This window comes from Neovison vison, chromosome 9 (assembly GCF_020171115.1).
Source record: "Neovison vison isolate M4711 chromosome 9, ASM_NN_V1, whole genome shotgun sequence".
NCBI lineage: Eukaryota > Metazoa > Chordata > Mammalia > Carnivora > Mustelidae > Neogale > Neogale vison.
In genome coordinates, this window is record NC_058099.1 from 26196865 (window position 1) to 26205809 (window position 8945).

Genomic DNA, 8945 nt, shown 5'->3' on the forward strand with positions numbered 1-8945 from the left:
TGCAGAGACAACCATTTAAACGAGAGTGCCTGGGCATGCATTTCACCCAGCGGATGTAATGGCTTCATATACATTCATGAGCTTTGGTCTCCCAACTCTGCCTCTTTTTCAATCACAATCATAAAAGACAAAGGAAAAGTGAAAGGGAAGAGAAAGATAAACTTCAAGGGTCTGAATTGCAAACACAACCCATAGTTTGTAAATTGCTTGGAGACCTTTGGAGGGAGAATCAAGGAAATGGAAAGTAGAACATACAGGAATATTACTGTTTAGGGGAAAGTCCCTGCTCTGGGCATAAAAATCTTGTCTGGAGAATGGTTGAGAAGCACAATACTGACTAAACTTTGAGATTGCTTTGTATAAAGGATGTGCCTTGTTCTTTACTCTGCATTCTTCTGCCTGTCTCCTGGGGCCACCTCCAAGGTCATTTCCTTGTGGAAACTCCAAGGCTCTATGACTTTAGTTATACTGAAATCAAGAGCCCAGGAGTCCTGACTATGTTTGTTGGCCTCTGCCACCTGCCACCCCTCCCAGGTGGATCCTCTGAGAGCCGAACCTGCCACAAAATCAGGCGGTCTCACAGCTCAGATACCAGAGTCAGAGTTTGTGTTTAAACACCAGCTCAGCCACTTTCTGCGTAATCTGCACCCCCTTCCAGGAAGGATTTAAAGTCATCTGCAAAAAAGGCTTTTCAGTTGTGTGCATTCGGGCACGTGTTGCCTAATAATTTGAATAGGGGAGCAGATATTGTTTCTAGAAATAAACATAAACACACCAACACACACACAGGTTGAGGGAATCGGCTGCCAGTAACTTGAGGTCAAGCTATTGTTGCATGCTGGGGTCTTGTGTCCTCAAAGGCAAGGGCACTTTGCTAACTTCTGCTGGGAGGAATGCAGCAGTGCAGCCCAAAAGAATGAAAGAAAGATCACAGGCCAGCTTCCGTTTCCCACACCAGCCTGTGTTTAGACCAAAGGCAGCCGAGAGCCAAGCAGCCAGCTCAGCTGGGTCATGGGGCTCTGCTGCCCCTTCCCTGTGAGTGAGACTGACCCCAGGCCCCAGCAAGCTGTTAGGGGGCTCCACACTGCCAGAGGAGCAGCTCTTCAGAAGGATGAGAGACGAAGGTCGTACCCATTTGTGTTTAGCCCTGGCCTCGCGGTGGCTCTGAGAATCCTTGGCCCAGGGCCAGCTTGGATAATTACATTTCACCTGCCCAAACCCTTCCCTGGTTTCCCCTGAGAGATGTATTCCTCTTCCACAGCTGCCGTGATCCAGAACATAAATACTCTCTCAAAGGCAGTATTCTGTGCCTGGGCAGCTGAGGTTTTGTTCCTTAAAAGGAAAAGTCTCTGTAGCAATGCACTTCTTTTCATTCCTCCCTTGGATCAGCAAACATTTATTAAGCAACTACTTAATAAGCCCTAAGCACTATACTGAGTGCTGGCGTGCCAAGAGGAATAAGAGGTTACATTTGGGGGCCCTTAAGTTCACGGTCTAGTAGGAAAACCATCCATAGGAGTAGTCGATGCTTTTGAAAATGGAGTTGGACTGGTGAAATGAAAAAGAGAGGTTCTGACTCTTAGAAGAGCAAGGAAGGTTCCTGGACCAGGGATGTTGAAGCTGAACTTTAAAGAGAATCTCAATGAGCAGATAAGGAAGAACAGGCAAGGCAGGGGACGAATACATCTGCAGAACAAGAGGGCGTGAAAGAGCTTGGAGATGACAGAACAGGTTAGGTGGCTGGAGTATAGGGTATGAGAGTCATGGGCAGGAAGGAGAGGCTGGAAATGTAATCTCTGGTTCGGCTGTGAGGAAACTGGAGTATCATGATAAGGAAGTTAATCTAGAGCCTCTGAAGGTTTTTAAGACATGGAATAAGATCATGCTTTAGTACAATCCCTCTATGAAGAGAAGAATTGGGAAACTAAAGAAAAGGAGTTGAGAAAGGACAAAAATGTGGCGCTGTCCTCCTAAAACCAATGAGAAATAATGGGAGTTGAATGAAGGCAGGGGCGGTGGGAGACAGCGGCAGACAACAAACTCTCGGGAAGGGAAGTCAACAGGTTCTTAGAGCCAGGCTGCATGACAAGTGAGAGGACACAAGGATCCAGAAGAGTGGGCACATGGATGGCAGGATTAAGCAAGATGCCACGGGAGGCCGAGAAGGGGCAGGAAGGGTTCAGGTGGAGATCACAGGAGGCAGCTAGAAGTGTAGGCCCGGGCTCATTAACATCCACAGGTTCTCTGCAATGACTACAGGCTGAATTTTATCCACCGATGTACCTCTGGTGGCTTATGCCATTGGTCCCCAAGTCTGAGCTGAAGTATTCCTAGAGGCCTTGTTAAAACACAGATTGCTGGGCCCCACTTCCAGATTTTCAGATTGAGTAGGTCCAGTTTACCTAACCCAAGAATTTATATTTCTAGCAAGTTCCCTGTGATGCTGACATGACAGACCTGGGGCCCACACTAGGAGAATATCTGCTCTAGACTTTTGGGGGGCTATTCTTCTACCTGGTCTGATATTTCCTCTGAGAGGGTAACTAAAAGAGTTAATGCAGGTGAAGATAATCAAAGATTTCTCTTTTACCAGCAGAATTTCAAGGATTCTAACCATTAAGAACAAGTGTTTAGATTTGGTGGCTGCTTAATCTCCGATTTTTTCTTACTCAAATGATAGGTTTTAAAAAAAAAAAAAAAACTCAGCCTATGATAATAGGTAACCTATTTTTCGAGGGCCTAGTCTATGCCAGCCTTCATGATAAGCACTTTCTATGCATTGTCTCATTTAGCTCTATCAATAACTCTATGGAGGTGAGGACATTATAATCCCCATTTCTCAACTGAGGAAACTGAGGCACTGAATGGTTAAAATTAGCCCAAGGTCAAGTTGCCATTATATGGTAGACTTACTTCAGTCTCTGCTCAAATACTACTATATATATATATATATATATATATATATATATATATATAGTATATATAGTAAATATATAGTAAAGGAGACTATATATATATAGTCTCCTTTACTATCCCATATTTTGTTCCATGTAATAGGCTAGCTTACTCCCAGGCTAGAATCTTCCATATCCTGTCATTAACCTACAGTAGTTTCCTGAGTCTGTTTTCAAAAATCTTCCAGCATAGAGCTGGCAACCATGATGTAGCGTAATAATCATCTTTCAGCTTCTTAATAACCCTTGTGCTTTGAAAAATCAAGAGAATGGAAGGGTCAAGTGGAAGGCAACGCCCTGTCGTGCTATGAATGTGTTTGAGGACTTTCTGTGAAAATGCCTGGGGGATACATAGGCATTCTTAGCATATTACAGTGTAAGAGCCTCACAACATCTGTTCCAACAACATCTCTAGACAGTACATGCAGTATCATCCTTAAAAGACAATTTTCAGAAAGCCCTAAACAATTGTTAAGAATTTTTTTTGGCTACCTCCAAAGAAGAAAGCGAACAAAGCAAGTAATTCATGCAAGTTTTCCATAAAGAATCTATTGGTTATTTAAAATCTAGTAGTTATTTAGCCTCTAGGTTACATGCCTAAACTGAGACAGAATGTGTCCTATGAGACCAGAGGACATCAGAAATTCTGACCTGTGTCCCAACATTATTCGAATGTAAATTCCTAAAAGCTAGGGAGTATGAATATGGCTGATTAAAGAAGCCACAAGTAGCAGGTTGACTCTTTCAAGGAAAGGAAGCTCTCTGAAGAGCACAGATGGCACCCACCTGTGAAAAGACAATGTTAGAAGAAAGTTTCAGGAGGACCATTTTCAAACTATCAGAGAGCTATATGCTTGGCCCACATACTCTCAGGCCCTCCAGCAGGGGTGACATGGGATTAAGTCTTGTAGTTAAGGGCAAAGAATTTTCAAGGCAAACCATCACATGAAAGCCTTCTCCCAAATCTCTGTCCATACTACTGGGCTTCAATATCACCACTAGGGCTTGGACTTAAAATCTTATTTCTTGGCTCAGGTCCTAGAAACCCTTTTTGGAACCCCTTTCCCCAGGATCTAGCATCAATTGACATTTCCACCAACACAACCATCTCCACACCTGCAGCTAGATAATGTCTTACTTTAAATTGGCCAGAAGAGTTGAAAGAGAATGCTGCGTTCTGCTTGAATTACAGCAAATTCTTGTCTTTAGCTTCTGCTGCCCTATTCCAGACACCACATCCCTATCCCCTGGATATAGGAGCTATATATCTGACATTGCTAGTCCTCACAAATTGATTTCCTCTTCTTCCTGGGCTCATAGCCCAGTTTCTCTTGCAGTGAGAAGTGGCCATATGATTCAGTTCTACTGAATGGAAGTGAGAAATGATATTCCAGGTCTGGCCCAAATAAACCTTGGATGTGCCTCTTCCCCCTTCTGGTGGCTGGGTATTAATTTCTAGGGCAACCTTGGGAGCCATGTATTAAAGATGGCAGAGTTTATTAAGCTGGATCTCTGAATGTCTGTGCAGAAGATAGTTCCACACCACCTGGAGGTCTTAGACAGCTCATGTGAGTGAAAATAAACTTGAGTGTATGTGAGCCATTATATATTCTGGGGACTTCGGTTATTGCCGTTGGCCTATCCAACTAATACAAGTGGCTCAAGTACCAATCCACTAATACCCTTTAGAGAATCCTCCACAAGAACCTTCCTCATTGATGAGTTAACCTCTCTGGCCATGTGCTCAGTCCCAATTTGCTGGTTTTCCCTACCAGGTATGGCTGAGATCCCAGCATCTTATCTATCAATCCCATCTAAGGAAGCACATGTGGTACCTTACGGGCTCAAGGATGGAAAAAGCTAGATTTATGGCAAGGAAGTAGGGGAGTATGCATATACATGCACAGCCCTGAGTCTGTTTCTCCCAATTTACTCCTCCAGAGATGGTTTGACTGGTATCCCTCAGCAAGGAAGAATCTAAGTATGTAACTTCGGTGTCCCTCTTTGAAAGCTGAGAGGATCCAAAAGAATGTCAATTTATCACCGACTTCCCTTACTTTCCTGGATTAGGTTCTTTTAATTGGTTCTTGTGATAGTAGATGTGAAAAGTGCTTTCTTTAGGGTAATTGGGAACTCCTGAAACCAGATAAAACTTCAGTTAATCCAGTTTAAAAACACTGTTAGCAGTATTCTGAGTTCCTGTCTAATACACACTCTTCTTACAATGTTTATGAGAGGCTAAGAACTTCAGCCCCTAAACCAGCACAGGGAAGAGACGAGGCACACAAAACATGGGGAACATGGTAAAACCAGTGAATTATTGTGAGCATGGGTCCATGGCTGCACTTCATTTGCTGTGAGGGGGAATTCCTTGATCAGAAGCAATGCCATACAGGATATTATAATGGTAGATAGACAGACAGATAGATTCTGTAAGCCCAAGAATGACAGCTTTGGCAGAGGCATTGTGTATAGGCAAGTCAAATCTGTGTCCAAAGTGTCTATTCCAGTAAGAACAAAGCAATTCCTCTTCCATGTTAGAAGCAGTCCAACGTAATCATAGTGGTACCATATTGAGGACTCAGTGTTGGTCTCTATTGCTGGTAGATTGGGCATCAGCAGTGGCTGTAGACAGGTTGACCTTGGTGAGTAGATATCCATTTGTTCACAGTAGATTCATAACCTCCATGTAAGTTGAGTCTTTCCATTTTTGCAAAAAGAAATTATTGGAATTTTGATAGGATTTCACTGAATCTGTAGATTGCTTTGGGGTATACTGCCATCTTAACAATATTGTCTTCTAATGCATGAACATGGGAGAGATTTCCATTTATTTAGTTCTCCTTTCATTTCTTTCAACAATGTTTTGTACTTTCTCGAATTTGCTGAAACTTGTTTTGTGGCCTAACATATGATCTGTCCTGGAGAATATTACATGTGCGCTTGAAAAAAATATGTATTCTGCTGCTGTCAGATGGAATATTCTGTATGTCTGTTAGGCCCATTTGGTCTACAATGTTGTTCAGATCCACTGTTTCCTTACTGATTTTCTGTCTGGATCATCTATGCATTGTTGAAAGTGGAAGACTGAAGTTCCCAACTATTATTGTGTTGTTGTCTATTTCTCTCTTCAGATCTATTAACATTTGCTTAATGTATTTAGGTGCTCCAATGTTGAGAGCATATGTATTTACAATTGTTATATCTTTTTGATACATTGACCTCTTTATCATTATATGATGATCTTCTTTCTCATTACTGTTTTTGGCTTAAAGTCTATTTTGTCTGATATATATATATAGCTAGCCTTGACCTCTCTTGGTTTCAACTTACATGAAATATCTTTCTCTATCTCTTCTAGCCTATGCACATCCTTAACATTTAAGTGAGTCTCCCATAGAAAGGATATAGTTAGATCTTGTTTTGTTTTGTTTATTTATTTGACAGAGAGAGATCACAAGTAGGCAGAGAGGCAGGCAGAGAGAGAGAGAGGAGGAAGCAGGCTCCCTGCTGAGCAGAGAGCCCGATGCGGGACTCGATCCCAGGACCCTGAGATCATGACATGAGCCGAAGGCAGCGGCTTAACCCACTGAGCCACCCAGGCGCCCCTAGATCTTGTTTTTTTTTATCCATCTAGCCATTCCATGACTTTTCACTGGAGAATATAATCCATTTGTATTTAGAATAATTGTTGATAGTTAAAGACTTATTAATGACATATTATTTTCTGGCTGTTTTGTAATTCCCTTATTCCTTTCTTCTCTTATTGCCTGCCTTTGTGAACTGATGATTTTTCTTACTGGAATGCTTTGATTCTCCTCTCTTCATCTTTATCTCTTTATCTGAGGGTTTTTGCTTTGTGGTTACCATAAGTTTACATAAAATATTTTATAGATAAAACAGGCTATTTTTGCTGATAATAACTTACCTTTAATCACATACAAAAAATGCTACCATTTTACTTCTCACCTTTTATGTTATCAATGTCACAATTTACCTCTTTTTATATTGTGTATTCATAACAAATTATTCTAACTAGTTATTTTTAATACTATTGTTCTTTTAACATCTACACTAGAGTTAAGTGATTAATATATCACAATATTACAGTATCAGAGTATTCTGATTTTGACTACATACTTATCTTTACAAATCCTTTGCACACTTTTCAAAAAAACTGAAGGGGGAGGAACAATTCCTAACTCATTCTGTGAGGTCAGGATTACCTAATACCAAAGCTAGACCACAACACTACGGGGGGTGGGGGGGGGCGGCGGGGGACCAATAACAGACCAATATCTCTTAGGAACTCTGATGCAAAAACCCTTAACAAAACACTCCCAAACCAAATTCAACAGCATATTAAAATGATTATACAGCATGACCAACTTAGATTTGTTCTCAGAATGCGAAGATGGCCCAACATATGAAAACTGATCAACTTAAAACAATGAATACTGTTAATGCTGAAAAGAAATAAGTTTTTAAAAATTGATCAATTTAGGGGCGCCTGGGTGGCTCAGTGGGTTAAGCCACTGCCTTCGGCTCAGGTCATGATCTCAGGGTCCTGGGATCGAGTCCCGCATCGGGCTCTCTGCTCAGCGGGGAGCCTGCTTCCTCCTCTCTCTCTCTGCCTGCCTCTCTGCCTACTTGTGATCTCTCTCTGTCAAATAAATAAATAAAATCTTAAAAAAAAATAAAATAAAAATAAAAAAAATAAAAATTGATCAATTTAATACACATTAACAGAAAGAAGGGAGAAAAGCAACATAATTCTGTCAATAGAATGAGGAAAAGCATTTGATAAAATTCAACACCTTTTTAAAAAAATTTATTTGATTAAAGAGAGTGAGCACTAACGCACACGTGGGCAGGAGGGGAGCAGAGGGAAAGAGAGAGGGACAGTGGGGGTTCAGAGAAGGGCAAACAGACTCTATGCTGAGATCCCAGGGTCCTGGACCCTGAGATCATGCCTGAACCGAAATCAAGAGTTGGATGCTTAACTGACTGAGCTACCTCGCACCCCTAACATCTTTTCATGAAAAAAAATTCAATAAACTAGAATTAGAAGGAAACTATATCAAGAAAATAAAAGCCATATATAAAACCCACAGAGATCATGCTCCATGGTGGAAGACTAAAAGCTTTTCCTCAAAGATCAGGAATAAGACAAAGATACCCAGTTCTATTCAACATAGTACTGGAAATTCTAGCAAAACCAATTAGGCAAGAAAAATAAATAAAAGGCATTCAAACTGGAAAGAAGGAAGTAAAATTATCTCTGTTCTCAGGTGATCTTCAACATAGAAAAACCTTAAATACTGCGCACACACACAAAAAAGTTAAAAATAATAAATGAATTCATATAAGTAGCAGAATACAAAGTAAACACACAAAAATCAAATAGTATTTCTATACATTAACAATGAGCATTCTGAAAAAGAAATTACAAAAACAATTCCATTTACAATAGCATGAAAAAGTGTAAAATACTTAGGAACTAACCATGAAGTTGAAAGACTTCACAATATAAACTATAATATATTGCTGAAAGACTTGTAAGAAGGCATAAATAAATAGAAACAGATCTCATGTTCATGGATTGGAAGTCTGACTATGGTTAAGATGGAAACACTACCCAAAATTATCTAAAGACTAAATGCAATCCCTATCAAAATCCCAATGGCGGGGCGCCTGGGTGGCTCAGTGTGTTAAAGCCTCTGCCTTCAGCTCAGGTCATGAGCCCAGAGTCCTGGGATAGAGCCCCACATCGGGCTATCTGCTCCACAGGGAGCCTGCTTCCCCCTTTCTCTCTGCCTGCCTCTCTGCCTACTTGTGATCTCTCTCTGTCAAATAAATAAATAAAATCTTTTAAAAAAAAATCCCAATGGCTTTTTTGCAGAAAAATCCATCCTAATGTTTATATAGAAGCTCAAGCAACACCAAACAGCCAAAAGAATCTTGAAAAAGAACAAACCTGGGACACACACT